At 38.1% G+C, this 16,350-nt stretch overlaps 1 protein-coding gene across 1 annotated transcript in view; it reads right to left on the bottom strand.

Annotated features, from left to right (window-relative positions):
• The window catches only part of LOC113043198 (inactive tyrosine-protein kinase PEAK1-like), a 32,977-nt gene extending 17,114 nt beyond the window's left edge, over positions 1-15,863 (bottom strand). Inside the window, exon 1 of the mRNA XM_026202423.1 lies at positions 15,726-15,863. The gene's annotated coding sequence lies outside the window, so the exon portion shown is untranslated. The remainder of the gene's footprint in view (positions 1-15,725) is intronic.
• Between the last annotated feature and the right edge of the window lie 487 nt (positions 15,864-16,350).

Raw genomic sequence — 16,350 nt, 5'->3', positions numbered from 1 at the left:
ACCAATTACATCAACAGATCTAGGACATAAACCAAACAACTAACCAAATTATTTTTGCTCCACCACCAACGCGGCAGTGTTGCTTGTGAACAACAGGATGCACGTTCACTGTGCTAGCACAAGACTGATTGGAAACGACTCAACACCGCTGGCAGGTCTTGCTGGGTTACCATGACAACCTAAAAGCCCATGCACACAGACCCTGAAATGCAGGTTCCAAAATTACTCTTCTTCACAACTTGGAGCAAAAATGTCTCTATACTCTGAACGATTATGGCAGCATCTAAGATCATTAAAACCTTTAAACCCTGAGCCTGAGATCTAAAACACATCCTTCCACATTCCAACAAACATTTGACCCAGAGATGCTCTAAACCTCACAACCAGCCTGACCCAGCGAATCAAGTTTTTCAGCTTCCTGAATACAGCTGGCACCTTTCTAGAATAATCGGCACCTGATAACACACAATTAATCTCCATCACTGTCTGCTATGAAGCAGAATAGCGCTCATGGGCTCTTAAACAACAAATCCATAAACAAGCAACAAAGAAACAGCCAGGGAGAAAGTACTTACAAACATGATTTCCTCCACATTCCTAAACAAATTAACTTGGGAAACCTGATTCGTGGGAAAGCTAAGAGGAAAAGACATTACGACAAAATCCATTATGACATTAGAAGCTTTTTACTCTGCTTGGAGTCTCTCTGCCTGCATTTAAATTATGTTTAAATGAATCCTCTGGTCCAGTATGTTACTCAGTGACCGATGGGACAGCAGGATGATGTTCTTGGCCAACAGAAACCATTATCTATCAGTGTCATGTAAAGTGCCGTGCCAAGTCTTTACGCCATTCAATCTGAACTGATGGCTGCTGGTGGTTGGCTCCCTACTGTCTGACTAAATCGTTGCAACAGTGAGTGCATATAGTGACCTATTTGAGAGAAATGCACCATGGGATCTATAGGTTGCATATTATAGGTTGCATTATAGGTTGCATAATATTCTGTATTCTGCTAAAAATAAATAATTGATGGGACTATTTTATTTTGCTCCCTGAAGCATCGTGCTAATATATAATGATATTATATAATTAATATATAACGATACATATATTAGTAGGGATGCACCGAAATGAAAATTCTTGGCCGAAACCGAAAACCGAAAAAGAGAAAACCAAGGCCGAAAACCGAAACCGAAACACCGAATGAAATTATGTCAATTATTAGTACCATTGCATTTATTGCTATGACCGTGTACTAACTTTACTAAAATTAAGACATTGCAATTGCATAAATTAATATTAAAGTTTCAAAGATAATTACATAATTACATAACTTATTTAAAAAAAATACATAAAAATACATAATTACAAATGATGCAAATATTTATTAAGCACATTGCAACAATGCACAGTATAAAATAAAATTCAAACTAAAAATGTATCCCACTCATGTGTATATTTAATAATAATGTACAGGACTACTGGCCTGCAGAAAGGTTTTAAAATGAACAGTTCTCTCATAAAAACAAAGTGCATTTAGGTGAAGTGCATTTGAAATTTTCTATGTAGGACTAGAAAGTGCATTACTTCTCCAGTTGGCAAGACTGTTATCACTTCTGGGGATGGGGACTTCAGACAGATAACCATCTAGCTGTTGAGCAGTTGAGCTTGTCATCTGCCTGACATTTGAGAAATATTTGAGAGAGTGTATTTAAATAGGGCCAGGGCATAAATAAACATTTTTATCAAATTAAAGCAGAAATCTAGCATAAATATGGCTACAATCTGATATTATGTATGTATGTTTGTGTGTGTGTGTGTGTGTATATATAGTAGCCTAAGAACAAAAAAGCCAATGTATTATTATTATTTGAGGCACTTTCTTGCAGAATTCCACTGAACATATCAGACAACGATGGTGCATGCCACTCATCTGGTGCAGAGACCAGTTTTTTTTTCTGCGCTCTGATCAGTCTCCTGCGCTTGGCGCTTCTCCGTCTCCACGCGGGTTCTCCGCATCCAGCGCAGCCTGGATCATTTCTCGTGCGCGCTGCCTTATTTCCGCATCCAAGTAACGTTAATGGTCTTTATAACGCGGATCAAGCACATTCGCGATGAAGTGCAGAGGATCCGAAAAGATCTCAATGAGACGTGTGCTAACAGACTCTATAAGACTGTACTTTTCTTTGTTTTTACTTCGTGGTCCGTCTTAATTTCTTTGTTAGGAGACGCTTTACTGCTGCGAATAAAGGAATACGAAGAGAGAGAATGTTCTCACTGGTGTGAAGTGAATGTTGCGGGGAGCTCGTGGTCTGCGCTATGCAAGTGCACGTGCAGGTCGCGGTTTCTGTTTGCGTCATCACAACATTTCGGCCGTGTTGTTTCGGTGATAAAAGTCTATCGGCCGAAAACCAAAAAGGCCATTTTCGGCCGAAAATTTTCGGTGGCCGAAATTTCGGTGCATCCCTATATATTAGTGCTGTCAAATGATTAATCGTGTTAAATCACATCTAGGGATGAACCAGAATTTTAGATTTTTCGAATATTCGTTTGGTGGGTTGGCATTTGATTTTCAAATTTGGGATTTATAATATGCTTATATAATTTTTTTTTTTTTTTTACACCTGGCATTCCCCTTGAAACCGTTATCATTCGTGCTTGAATATGAATCACCCATGAGTGAACATCATGAACGTCATGGTTCAGTTAATCTGGAAGAGACCTCAGCTGTGTGGGAGCATTTTTATTAAGTGAGGACAAGACAAAGACAATGTACCAAATATGCGATTTGAAACTGGCCTAGCACAACATCACATCAAAAATCACCTGACTTCTGTAAAAAAAATACACTCGCTTATTATATACATTTTTCTACATTTTGAACACAAACAAAGTTACGGACCGCAGCTCTGATTGGTTGATTTCTTACCGGGAGCGGTCCGTAACTGCAAATGGCAATAGGACCACTGAGCTTGAACAGCTTGATTTTTTTCACAGATTATCTGTCTCATGTTCTACTGTCAGTACATAATGACAGGTTTCATATATATGTAAAAAATATATATTTACAAAAGTTACCTACTGCACCTTTAATCAGTAATTTTACAATAAACTTTTATTTTATTTTATGGCAGATTCCGACCAAGAAATACCAACATGTTGACTTTATGTGGCTTAAAAATAATTAATTTTGTATGTTTGTATGTTGGGCGCTCAAGTTTGTTATTTCAAATGTGGTATGCACGCTCATAATGGAAGAGACACGTTTTCCACGTTTTTATGCGAGACATGTGAACGGCCCCTAATACTATCAGTTAAAGTTTTTTTTTTTTTTTTGCTGCACGGTTATAAAAATAATAATAAATAAATAAATAAATAAATAAATAAATAAATAAAATATGTGTGTGTGTGTTAACTCACTGGGTGCGTTGACACATGCAACCACACGCCTACAGACATATTTAGCTTAGCAAGCCAAATGAAGCGAGCGAAAAGTAGGAAAAAAAAGTACCCCGCAGCAGCTAAAGTCTGACTACAATGGACGCGACAAAGCGACAGATAAAAATCATTTGAAATTTGTGTACATCATTTGAAATTTGAGTGCGTCATGAATAAAACGCAGCAGCAGTTTACTGTTGGTAATTTGTCAGCTAACGCCGCGCCACATCCAGTGTAGAAATAAATATTATATGAAATGTATTGAATTGTATATATAAAAATTTATATATATATAAATATACATATATATATATATATATATATAGTTATTTTATATTTATTTAATTTATTAATTATAAAAAATAAGTTTAACTTTTATGGTTTTAATTTTAGTTAACTATTATACCCTGAAGTTTGTTTAGGTCTTTTTTCTTAGAAAATGTTATTGATGACTAAAAAATCAGTAGTTCAGATTTGTCCAATCAATTCTCTATAGAATAAATATTTCCCTCTCCCTAAAACCACTGCCAATGGAGTAGCAATTTGAAAATAAAATGTAAATGCGGGGAGGGATTTTTGCGCATTACAGAATGAACTCTTATTTCAAAAGATCAAGAAAAATCTTGTTTACATCCTGTGTCTCCTTTAATGATTTATTGATCACCTGTGAGCTTGTGTAATACAAGCAATTGCCAAGTAACATTTCTCCTAATCTGACCCAACAGTGCTTGAACGCGCATCTCTCCATTTTTTCTGAAGACAAATGAGAGAGGGCTGATCAGCCTGAATCCCAATGGAAACAAAAGCACGTAGCTCATGTTTAACATTGGTGTTAGAGGAACATGCTCGGTCCGAGTCATGCATGCAGATTAACCATTGTGTATGTGTGTGTGCATCAAAGGGATGACAGATTCCCTCAGTGAGCTGAATACAGGATCAAAGCTTTACTCTAATCACACAGTGAATAATAATGAGAAACTGATCTGCAGCGCACACACATGCGTACGCACTGGCATCCTCCAGCAGTGTGCATGCAGCTTCCATATGGGAGCGTTACATAACCAAATCATCTTCACTACACAATAGTTTCATCTTACTATTTTTATTCCATCCGTCGCTCCAGTCTCTCCCTCGCTCAGTGGGTGATCGATTCTGCATATGATTAACAAACCCATGACTGAAAGTATTCAGTAGATGTTTACTGGAGAGCTAAACACACTCAATGCAACTAGGACAGAGAATTCATGAATAAGGCACACAGATAATGCGAATTCGCACATACAAACAGCTGCTCCAAATCACTGAGAAGGGCAACATTATAGGCCTGTTCCAAAAACTAGTGAGCTGCCTACATTATTCACAATATTTGTGAGATCTGGAAGACTCTACACACTCTATATGTAGGGCCCAATGAAATCTATCATAAACTATCTACATTCTAATTCATTGAATTTTACATAATTTTACATCAATTTATTAAAAAAATAAAAATAAAAACTAGTATTCTTTTCTGGTAAATATTCCTTTAAAATAATGTTTTAATTATTTCCATCAAAGTTTCTTCAAAACCAAACCTTTATTTTGATGGTTTGCTCGGAAGACCTTTAAGTTTATACAAGACAATAGATTTCTCAAAAGAAACCATAAAATTTGCGTGATTCTCAGAGCAGTTATTGAGATTATCTTCATGTATTTATTTCCTCATTTCCTCAGTGCCAAAAACATAGCAAGCATCATGCACGATTCACTATGTATGTAGTAAACGAAACGCACATTTACGTCATTAATTCACAAAGAGACGCAGACCATGGAGGATTCATATTTAAATATTCATTTTGCAGCTTAATATCTACAGACAATAGTCCATATCATGTTTTAATTTAAGTGTACTGACCTACATTTGATTTCCGCATTACTGTCTGCGGCACACTAAAGGCCACAACATACTTATGTCAAAGTTCTGCTGTATTTTTTGCACATACATAAAAATGATAAATGAATGGAAATACCTGAGCAGTGGTATACCAATAGCTAAACATCCCAATTTATGCAATAAACTGATTTAAAGCCAGCAGTGTTTACTTGTGATTGATCTTGACGGGTTGAACAAAAGAAATGAACCGCAGAAGATTTCCATGTCAAAGAAGGCGGAGCCCCAGAGCCACACCTACCTGTTATTTAATCGCCACAGACCAATGGTAGTTTGAAGGTGTTTACCAAGATCCAAAACACTTCATTTTAGCTTGATCTTGTTTGAAATGACATCACACCACTGTGTTCTTTAAATTCGCTATTTTTCTCTATTCAATTAATTGTAATTACATGTTTCTCTCACGCTGTCCACATCGTGATTTTTTTTTTTTATTAAATCACAACGCATTTTGGATTTTACTTCGTAAATTTATGAAAAAAAAACAGCAATATGGAGGGCTACAGAACGAAACTGAATGCAAAGGTTTTATAATGCGATTTTAAACCTGACAGCATCTAAAAAAAATAAAAAATAAAAACCAATGCTCATAAGTGGGATGCTAATAAAGCCAACATGGTATGATGCAACTGACAATGCTGGTGTCTCAAAAGAAACATTTAAAGAGGAAATGTTTTGGAAATGTTTTTACCATGTATTCTGTTTAACAGCTAAATTAGAGGACATTAATTAAATAAGCTAAAATCCACACAAGAAAAATATGTTCTATGTAATAAAAATAAAATAAAACATTATCTAAATGTAATAGCTTTCTCTGCTTCTGAAAAGACCTTTTCTTTCTACTGAGGTAAACTAAGGCTGCAGAGGCAGAGAAAAATACCATTATCTGATAATAGGCTGCTTTGTCTTGCTTCCTACCAAGGTTTCTTTCTCAGACCATCTACCTTTTCCTTGGCACTGACCTTGGCTTGCTCACTGAAGACTTCAAGTCCCTATTCTCTGTAAAGCTGCTTTGGAATGATTTGCATTAAATAAAGAAAGGTGCTGTGCAAACAAATTCAAATTTAGTCATACTGATTTTCATGATAACCATGATGGATACAATCAAGTCCCCACCCTAAATTATTTCCCACTTACTATTCAGTTTTACTTGGATATGTGTCACATTACGTATGTTGCCATTTCTGTCATGAAAATATTAAGAATGAGATGGGAGTTATTTTCCAGTAGGAAAGGGAGAGAGTGATATCGCCATAATTTCCAGCATCCTGTCGCACAGCTGCAATAACAGGCCAGCCTGAGCAGGACTGGGTGAAGTCGAATGATACAAACAGCCTTCAGGATTACACCGGGCCCCTGGGGGCCACCATGGCCTCTGATCTTCCTGCACGCATTAAGCCGGTCAAAGCAGCTGTCCTGAGGAAATACTGTGAGAATTCAAACACACACACACACACACACACACAGGCTTTTGAACTCGCCCTTTATGTTTCATCAAGTAATCAATACCTGAACCACAACAGACCCTAAACTGATCCAGCTTATTCCGGCCAAGATACGCCCTCTTAGACAGGAGGTGATTTAATGGACTCGTAGCCAAATGTGCCTGTTTACGTCCAGAAACATAAAATAAAAAAATTCTGTGAGTAATCTCATCGATGTACTTCCTCTTTCAGGATTATAAAAACTATAATATTTGTCCTTAATGTAAATGAGAATTAAAAAACTTTTTAAGGCTACAAAGGGTTAGTTCACCCAAAATGAAAAATTCTGTCATTAATTTCTCACCCTCATGTTGTTCCAAACCTGTAAGACCTTCATTCATCTTCAAAAAACAAATTTAGATCTTTTTGATGGAATCATAGAGCTCTCTGATCCTCCCATAGACTGCAATGTAAGAACATAATTTTTGTATTTTTCTTATAACATATAATCTCAAATTTATCAAATTGATCAAACTTCAATATCAGATGTCCAAGTGCCAAAATGGTGCAGCAGTATCCAATTTAATGTTGTAGTTGTCTGAATATTTTCATGGTTTCCTTGGACAACCGTAATGTCAAGCGACACAAACTGCTCGAATCCGAACCCGAAACTCCCCCTTCTCCTCTCAAAGTCAGTCCTTACAAACACACTCTGAGATGCACACAGGAGCAACAGAATTATAATACAAACAAACGTTCCCTCAGATAAGATGTGTGACATGCTATTCTGATTAAAGAACAACTGAAACGTGATTCACACGCACACACAGATGTGTGTCGGTACGTTTTGCGAACCTTTGTGTGAGTGTTGGTAGCATGTTCTCATGCCACGGCACATTCCAACCGCGTCTAAGACTGAACACCAGCTACAGTGATAGAAACCAGAGGAATTCAGTGCTGTCACCCACTCGAGTGTGTGCGTGAGAGAGGTCTTTGCAAGGGCAGCATTTTATTCGCCGTAATTGGTGTTTGAGTGCCATTTGGCTGATTCACTGAATGCTTTTAACCATTTCTCAACCATTCGTTGCGAGCCGATCTTGAACGGGGGTTTAGTGTGCGTTTGTGTGCTCACAGGATGTGGCTTTGGGGAAACAGATCCCAGACTGCATTTCTCAGTCGCCATAATGGCCTCACTATCGGCCAATCAGCATCCACAACCAATTATGGCATTATGACCTCAAAATCTCCCTGGAGATAAACAAAAAAGCAAGACAAAGACAAGCAAGCCCATATTTTCACATGCAGGGAAGTACATCAGCTAGACACCTAAAAAACACAAGCACAATTCTATATAAGGTGTTTTCCTTTGGGCTGTGAGTCAGTGCTAGAGCTTTATAAGGGAGCAGGACTAATATTTACACTACAGGTCAGGGAATGTGTGTGTTTGTGCTACAAATGTTTATATGAGCACTCACACACACCCATTAGAATAATCACTTCCTATGGGTTTAATAATAAGACAGGGTGGGGGTTCTTACATCACTTCCTGTTGGGGTGAGTGACAGGAAGTCCCTGAAGTTTAAATGAGCCTGTATAATTAACAATCTTCAAAATACTTGCTGCTCAGTGCAGAGCTTTTTTAAAAATGTATTAGTGTGCAATGTTATTTTCAGTCACACCTCGATGTTTGATTTAACATGTTGAATCAAATTATCATCTTGTTTTTCAAATTTTATGGCAAGCGTCCTAAAAAGGAGACTAGAAATGGAGTATTATATTGAGGGATACTGGATTCCTTGCAACGTACTTCACATTTATGCAAGTATGCAAATGCTTATCCATCGCAAGCCTTCTGTAAATGCTTAAAGGTGCAGTACACCCAAAACTGAAAATTTTGTCCTCATTTACTTACACTCAAGTTTCATTTGTCGGTTGAATGCAAAATATATTTTATGTATTTTTTATTTATATTGATGAAATCTGAAAGCTTTCTCACCCTGCATAGACAGCAATGCAACTACCACTTTCAAGGCACAGAAAGGTAGTAAGGACATCATTAAAATTGTCCATGTGACGTCAGCGGTTCAACTGTAATTTAATGAAGCTCTGAAAATACTTTTTTATTGTGTATTGTGCACTTTCTTATGGTTGAACTACTGGTGTCACATGGCCTATTTAAACATGTCCTTAATACATTTCTGGGCCTTGAATGTGGTAGTTGCATTGATGTCTAAGAAGGGCCAGAAATCTCTTTAAAATTGTATTAAAAAATATCTCAATTTGTGTTCCAAAGACGAACAAAGGTCTCACGGGTTTGGAACGACATGAGGGTGAGTAATTAATGACATAATTTAAATTTTTGGGTGGAATATCGCTTCAATGGATTAATTTACAGCACTAAATTTTTAATTTATCTAAAATATAGTAAAAACAAAAAACAAAAACACTTTTGACAACTCATAACACTCACAAAAAGCCACTAGCAGAGTCATGACAACACTGAATGATCAAACCAATGTCAATAAACTTGTTTGGTTCGACTGAATCAAACTCAAGTTCGTTTCTCCTCTTGGTGCGGATCGATTTGGCAGGTGTGAATACAGCAATCGCACTCGGGTGCGGATCAAACAACCTACAGAGACCCGGCTGAAGAAGTGGTCTCAGTCCGGTTCCAAATGAACTCTGGTATGGTTCATGTAAGGCAGGGGTGGGGAACGTTGATCCTGGAGGGCCACTATCCTGCAGAGTTTAACTCCAACCCAATACCTACCTGTATCCTGAAGACCTTGATTAGCTTGTTCAGGTGTGTTTGATTAGGGTTGGAGCTAAACTCTGCAGGGACACAGGCCCTCCAGGATCAACATTCCCCACCCCTGGTTTAAGGTGTGAACATTTCCCGAAGCAATTGCACAAATCATGTTCAGGAACAGACAGCTCAAGCATATAGTGCTGTTGTTTGCATTTCAATGGCTTAAATTACTTGTTTTTGAACTGCAATGCTTAAAAACGCGTCCAGATAATGAGTTTTTGTGACCATGGCGCACAGCAACATGACGTTAGTGCACATAATAGGCTAAAGTCCCAGCAAAAATTACCATGAATGTGTCAGGGTGACATAGTAAGGGGATATTTTAATTATTTATTAATAAACTAGTGTTTTCCGACTCCGAAGTTGACGATCCTGACTTGCCATCTCCTCATTAGACGTGCCTTTAGAAAAAGATGCATTTGCTTGAGAACTGTCCAATGAATGAATGACCTTATCACACGTGTGGTTTTGTTTAAAATTTCTGGTTCACTTGCAAAAGGGGCAGTGTGAAAGCAAACCACACCAAATTAAATTAAAATCAACACTGTATTTGGCCTGGACCAAAGCAAGTGAACTAGCGGACTTTCCTGGTGTGAATAGACCCTTAATGTAAGCAAATCTACAAATAAGAAAACAGTACTTTCCAATGCGCACTTGGAGAGTAAATCAGTAGTCCTTGCCTGTTTAATAAGAACTTTGAACTTTGAACAGTCTAGGTCAAATCGGGAATAGAAAGCCATTAAAAATAAAATGAAATGAAAGAATGAAAAGGAAAAAAGCTGGCCCTGAGAGTGTTTCAGCCTGAAAACCCTTTGTTCGTTTATGTATGAGTGTGAGAGTGTTAATGGGCAGGCAATTATGCAACCTTGATGGGGAACTTTAGAGTGAACGAGTGGCAGTACTACAGTTATAAAATATCAGCATTAACACATTTTCAGCCTACACGGCTTTCGTTGCCAATCTCAAACCACCTCCACTCTTTCTTTCTCACTGTCTGCCTCTTTCCTTTGGCATTTCACATTCCCTCTGTTATTCTGAACGCCCGTGGGCTGTAGCGCTCTTTCCCTCATGCTTGTTTGATAACATCTTCTCTCTTACTTTTATCCTAAGGTGGTTCTTTTTTTATTCCACTAGATAGTTTGTATGAAATCAAGTTCATTCAACTTCACTTCCTGACCCTCGGGCCAAGCCAAATGCAGTTCAGGGTGGCCAGAGTCTGGAAACTTATAAAAGAGCCTGAGACGACAGACAAGATTTTAGGAGCTGATATGGAGTGGAGCAGGGGGTGGGGCCTATGTGCAATGGGGCGGGGCCTCTAATATGGGGGGAGCAGCCAAGAGCCCAGCACAGGAAGAACCCACGTGAGAACCAAGCCAATTCAAGCAAATTCCTATTCAATGACAGCAAGAAAGAACCATCTCCACGACAATTAGGGCAAATCAGGGCAGCCCGTCTGGAGGAAACATGTTTTTCATATCAGGATTTCCAACGGGATCATTTAAAGAAAAGCATGCTGTCATCAGGATTGTGAAGGCGTCTTGGCGGTGACATCATGTATGATATCACCCACTATTATTAAGCCTTATATTCCCACTGTGGATTAACAGAACATAAAACATGCCAGTAAATCAAATTTAGGTCCTGAGGTGCTACGACAGGCAGATGGTGTGTGTTATCCACTGGAAGACACACACACACACACACACACACACATAAACAGATCTTGGATCAGTGCGTAAGACTCCCGTTTCACTCAGAGTTTCGAGTCAACATCAAATGAAACTGCATCAGAGTTCAGAAAGGTTTTATTGAGACGGTTTTTGCAGACCCTGCCAGGATTAGCTGCACTTCATTCAGAGTAGCCTTGAGCTAACTGGCACACTGTTGCTATGGGAACTGCTGATGTTGTCGTCATGATGTCATTTTGACTGAAACTCAAAATTCATATAACTAATATCATCACTGTGGAGATGATCACGTACTATGACGAATGCCAATTCACATACTTCAGCATACTAAGGATGTGTGCATGAATAGTCATTTAGTAAAAACACCATTCAAACCACAAAAATTGATTTTCCTCGGCACCTCCGCTTGAAATGTACTTTCCAACCGATTCCTTCCCTAAATCTTGCTCTTAAAATTGAATATACTGGATGGTACCTAATTATGATGCCGAGGAAATGCCATGTGCTTCCAAGTAGCAATATTTTGTTTTTTATTGGTATATTTGGTTTTTATTGAAGTAATGCATCCACAGGATGAAATTAATCCTTGTTACAAGCTAAATTTGTGTACTTTTTTTTTTAACAGTCGTGGGTATTTTTGCTCATCTACCCATCTTAGATTGACATTTAACGAGAAATGCCATTGCTCAGATGCAAAGTGTAAACCTAAAGAACTACATCAAAACCAAAGCTGTCAATTTACATGACTGGCTGTTTGTTCGGGAAAGACTCTGTAGACTTTAATCAGGGTATCGCCATATTTAAAGGTGTAGTTCACTTCCAGAACGAAAATTTCCCAGTGATTTACTCACCCCCATGTCATCCAAGATGTTCATGTCTTTCTTTCTACAGTTGAAAAGTTTTTTTTTTTTTTGACTGAAAGAAAGACATGAACAGCTTGGATGACATGGGGGTGAGTAAATCATTGGGAAATTTTCATTCTGGAAGTGAACTACTCATTTAATTTTTACAGGAAGAGAAACAAGGTTGTGAGGGATAGAAGTAAAGTGCGTTCAATCGATTTTACTGTCATTTAACAACATACCTTTTCTTCAGCTGACAAAAAGTATTTCCAAAAAGCAGACAAAATCTCCATAAAACAGTTAAGAGTTGTGAAAACTCTAGGCCTTTAATGCAGTGTGTGTGCACCATTACAAAGACCGTCCCTCACAATTTTGGTTTCATCGGTTTTAAACTCAATATGGCATCTATCCTGACTAGATTTGCTAAGAGTGACTTTGCCATAGTGATTTTATTAAGAATAAGACACAATGGTACCAATCTTGCATACTACACAGGTGGGATAGCATGAGGATTGGGATTCAGCCTCTCTCTTTTTGTGAAATATGAAGCTTCTTATGTGCAAAACAACAACTTATGTTTATATTGTAATCAGTTGCAAAAATTATTATAAGTAATAACATATCAATACACTATATATGAAGTATATATATAGAACCCCTCATGTCACTCCAAATCTGTATGACCATTTTCACAAAGTTATTTTTAATTAAACCAAAGAGATTTGAATATAAAACATTGAATACAAAAACAGATTTTTCATTTTTGGATGAACAATCCTTTTAATACCGATGTGTTGACAAAATATTCAGGCTATCCAGTGCCAGAAAATATATGGTCTTGCTCATCCCCATTATCTTTTGATTTATGACAAGGCACTAAATATGATTACTAACAGCATCACGTCAGCGGACAGCTATTGACTTCTGTAAAGCGCAAGAACTAATGTGCACAAATGAAATCCTGCTCCGCACTATAAAGCTTCATTGAACTTGAACTTGCGAGAGAGTCAAACCGCTCTGGGAGTGTTTGGGCACAGGGCTAGCAGAGGTGTATATTTAAACCTGTCTGGCTGAAACTAAAGATTATGTGTGTCTCATACCAAACACCTGAGGCAAAACGCTCCCATAACTCTCTGTCTGTCCATCCGACTCACGCCAGCTACAGACTCAACGCACAACAAACACCTTTCTGTCATCATGTGTGTCAACACACCACCTGTTATTTGACAAATGCACTAATGCTATTTTCACACACAGGTATGTGTGTTAGTGTTTTGTTTGTGAATGCATGTGTTTGAATTATATGACAGCACTGATATGTTTGATTTGCTTATCTGTTATGACTCTCACACATCAAACTGACAGCGATTTAATCACCAGCGATTGTCTGGTCACTTTATGACCATCAAATCCACTTCCATTCAACACTGTTTTGTTGCTATCAGTGTGAACGCCTCTAATGGGTTGGGTTTAATTACCCAGAGTTCATATGAAGGGATGACTGTGTCTGGTTAATAAAATCTGATCTTTGTTCAACACCCTGTTTTCAGTCAGTCCTGATCTGATTCAGAGTCTTCACTCTGTGAAAATAATCACACACACACACACACACACACACACACACACACACACACACACACACACACACATACACACACACTCCTCCCCAGGGTGCCCATCACACCTGTTTCCTAGAGCTCAAATCCTTCCCCAACCAACTCACCACTATTCACCGAAACACATAACTCCACTTAAAGCCTGTGGATCGACTCTAGTCTTCTTAATTTGATGTTTCTATAAGCTCTGCAGTCACCTCGCGAAAATTCACCATGGTAACTAACTAACCACAGTTTCCATTAAACTACTAAAGAGATTGTTAAAGGACTAGTTCACACAAAAACTAAAAATGTACTTAAAAACTACTCACCCTCTGGCCATTCAAGATTTAGATGAGTTTCTTTCCTCATCAAATTAGGACAAATTTGGCATTACATCACCTGCTCACCAATGGATCCTCTGTAGTGAATGGGTGCCATCAGAATGAGAGACCCAACGCAGTAAAACATCACAATATTAGTAATCCTCAAGCTGCATCCTTGTAATAAACAAATCCATCAAGACAGTTTTAACTTCAAACTGCTGTCAGATTAAAATACTGTGCACTTATTGCTTTCTCCAATGAAAAATTATCTTGTTTAATCAGGGGAGAAATATGCACGGATCAAGCACCGCTTACAAACGAAAACAGCTCTATAGTATACAAATATGTTGGATTTTGATTCAAGAGGACAACAGAGGATGATCTTTTTCACTGAAGGAAGTGTTATCATGGATTACGGAGTCGTATTTTTGCAAGTGACGGTTTAAAAATGCTTTGATTAATGTGTTCATTTTAAAAACAAGCAGCTTTTTGTTTCGCAAGATGTTAAGCGATGCACTGGAGTGGTGTGGATTATTGTGATGTTTTTATCAGTCGTTTGGACTGTCATTCCGACGGCACCCATTCACTGCAGAGGATCCATTGGTGAGCAAGTGATGTAACAATGAAGAAACAAACTCATCTACATCTTTGATGGCCTGCGGGTGAGTAAAACTTTGGCAAATTTCCATTTTTGGGTGAAGTATTCCTTTAAGATTTTGGGTAAACTTGCTCAGCAAAAATATCTGATAACCAAGGTGGCCAATAAAAATGTTATAATATAATACAATTTCTAAAAAGTAAATAATAAGTGCTAAAAAATAAGTTAAAATATTTTACACAACATTTTACTCTGAAAATATGCGCATAACAATAACTCAATAATGACACCCATATGATTTAACACTCACTGCCTTTTCATTGCCTGTGCCCTCTGGATACAAATACTGCAATTCCTGTTTATCATCTTTCAAAAGCATTGAAAAATTACATTATGCGTCTATGGTATTAATAACAGCATATAAATTATGCATGCATAACGTGTAAGCTCATTTCTTTCCAAACTATTTGGCAGTTAAGACAACAACAACAAAAAAAAAAAAAAAAGCCAAATCATCCGATCCATATTAATGACAACTGAGAAGATACGATAAAACATACCATTTCTGAAATATATGTTTTCTTTACAGTTGCTGAAGGGAAAGCTGATATTGAAAACGGGATCAGACTCAACAGCATCCTGACAGAAGCACTGAGGAATTCTCCAGAACTGGCTTCAGATCTAACGTTCCTCAGGTTTTCCTTCATGGACTTTCCAGAGAAAATAACACTTTATCTCCTCGCCGAATGATTTGGCATAAATGACACTTTTCCTTCCACAGAATAATTACCCCAAAAGCTGTTACGCACCGCAATCAGTCATAAACTGCCTTCTGGTTCAGTTTAACCGTTTAACCACCACAGCACAAACGTTTTAACGGCCCTTCTTGAATATTTAAACTCCTTAAACTGACACTAAAGTGGTTTTGAAAATCAAAGCTGCGCGTCACCGTCCCGGCGTCTCTCGCGTCTCGCTAGTTTATATGCGCCATTCGCACGCGCTGATGCGTCTCGCGGAGCGCCGCGTGGATCTTTCTGTGCAACTCCGTAACTTACGAACTTTCTGCTCTTACCTGCTCTTGAACGACAAGGCTCTTCTCACGAACCCGCGTGCGCCATCGTAATCCAGATATCGCTGAACTGTCGTTAAACTGAACGTGGGCTCTGGTGGGTATTTTAATCGGGAGAAACGCGTGATAACACGTCCGCGATCCGCCCGCTCCGTTAACGTCGCTCGAGCCCTGCTGCACGGGGACGCGCGGAGGGCAGGGCGCGTGGACGCGCACTTGGTTTGGAATGTCGGAGACGCGCTTTCTTCCAGCCAGTTTGGCTTTTTCTTTCTTCTGAGATTTGAAGAACATTTAATAATCGTGATAAAATTACATTTTGAGGCAAACTGTAGTTTAAAATGGGAAATGCAATCTCATTATAAGAAAGACTTGCGGATGTTTCATTTAGAATGTTTTTAATTACATTAATACAAAATACGTGATAGTGGAAGCAATTCAATGTATTAATTATTGTTTTGCATAAACTGTGCATGTGACCCTGGACCACAAACCAGACATAAGGTCAATTTGTTTGAAATTGAGATTTTAGATAATCTGAAATTGAATAAATAAACATTAAGAAATTAAATTAGGAAAAAAAGTTTCATCTGTTCATTGAAGTTATGGTTTGTCAGGACAACATCTGATC

This window comes from Carassius auratus, chromosome 25 (assembly GCF_003368295.1).
Source record: "Carassius auratus strain Wakin chromosome 25, ASM336829v1, whole genome shotgun sequence".
Lineage (NCBI taxonomy): Eukaryota > Metazoa > Chordata > Actinopteri > Cypriniformes > Cyprinidae > Carassius > Carassius auratus.
The sequence above is the reverse complement of the archived record's forward strand: the minus strand, read 5'-3'. Positions and strand labels throughout refer to the sequence as shown.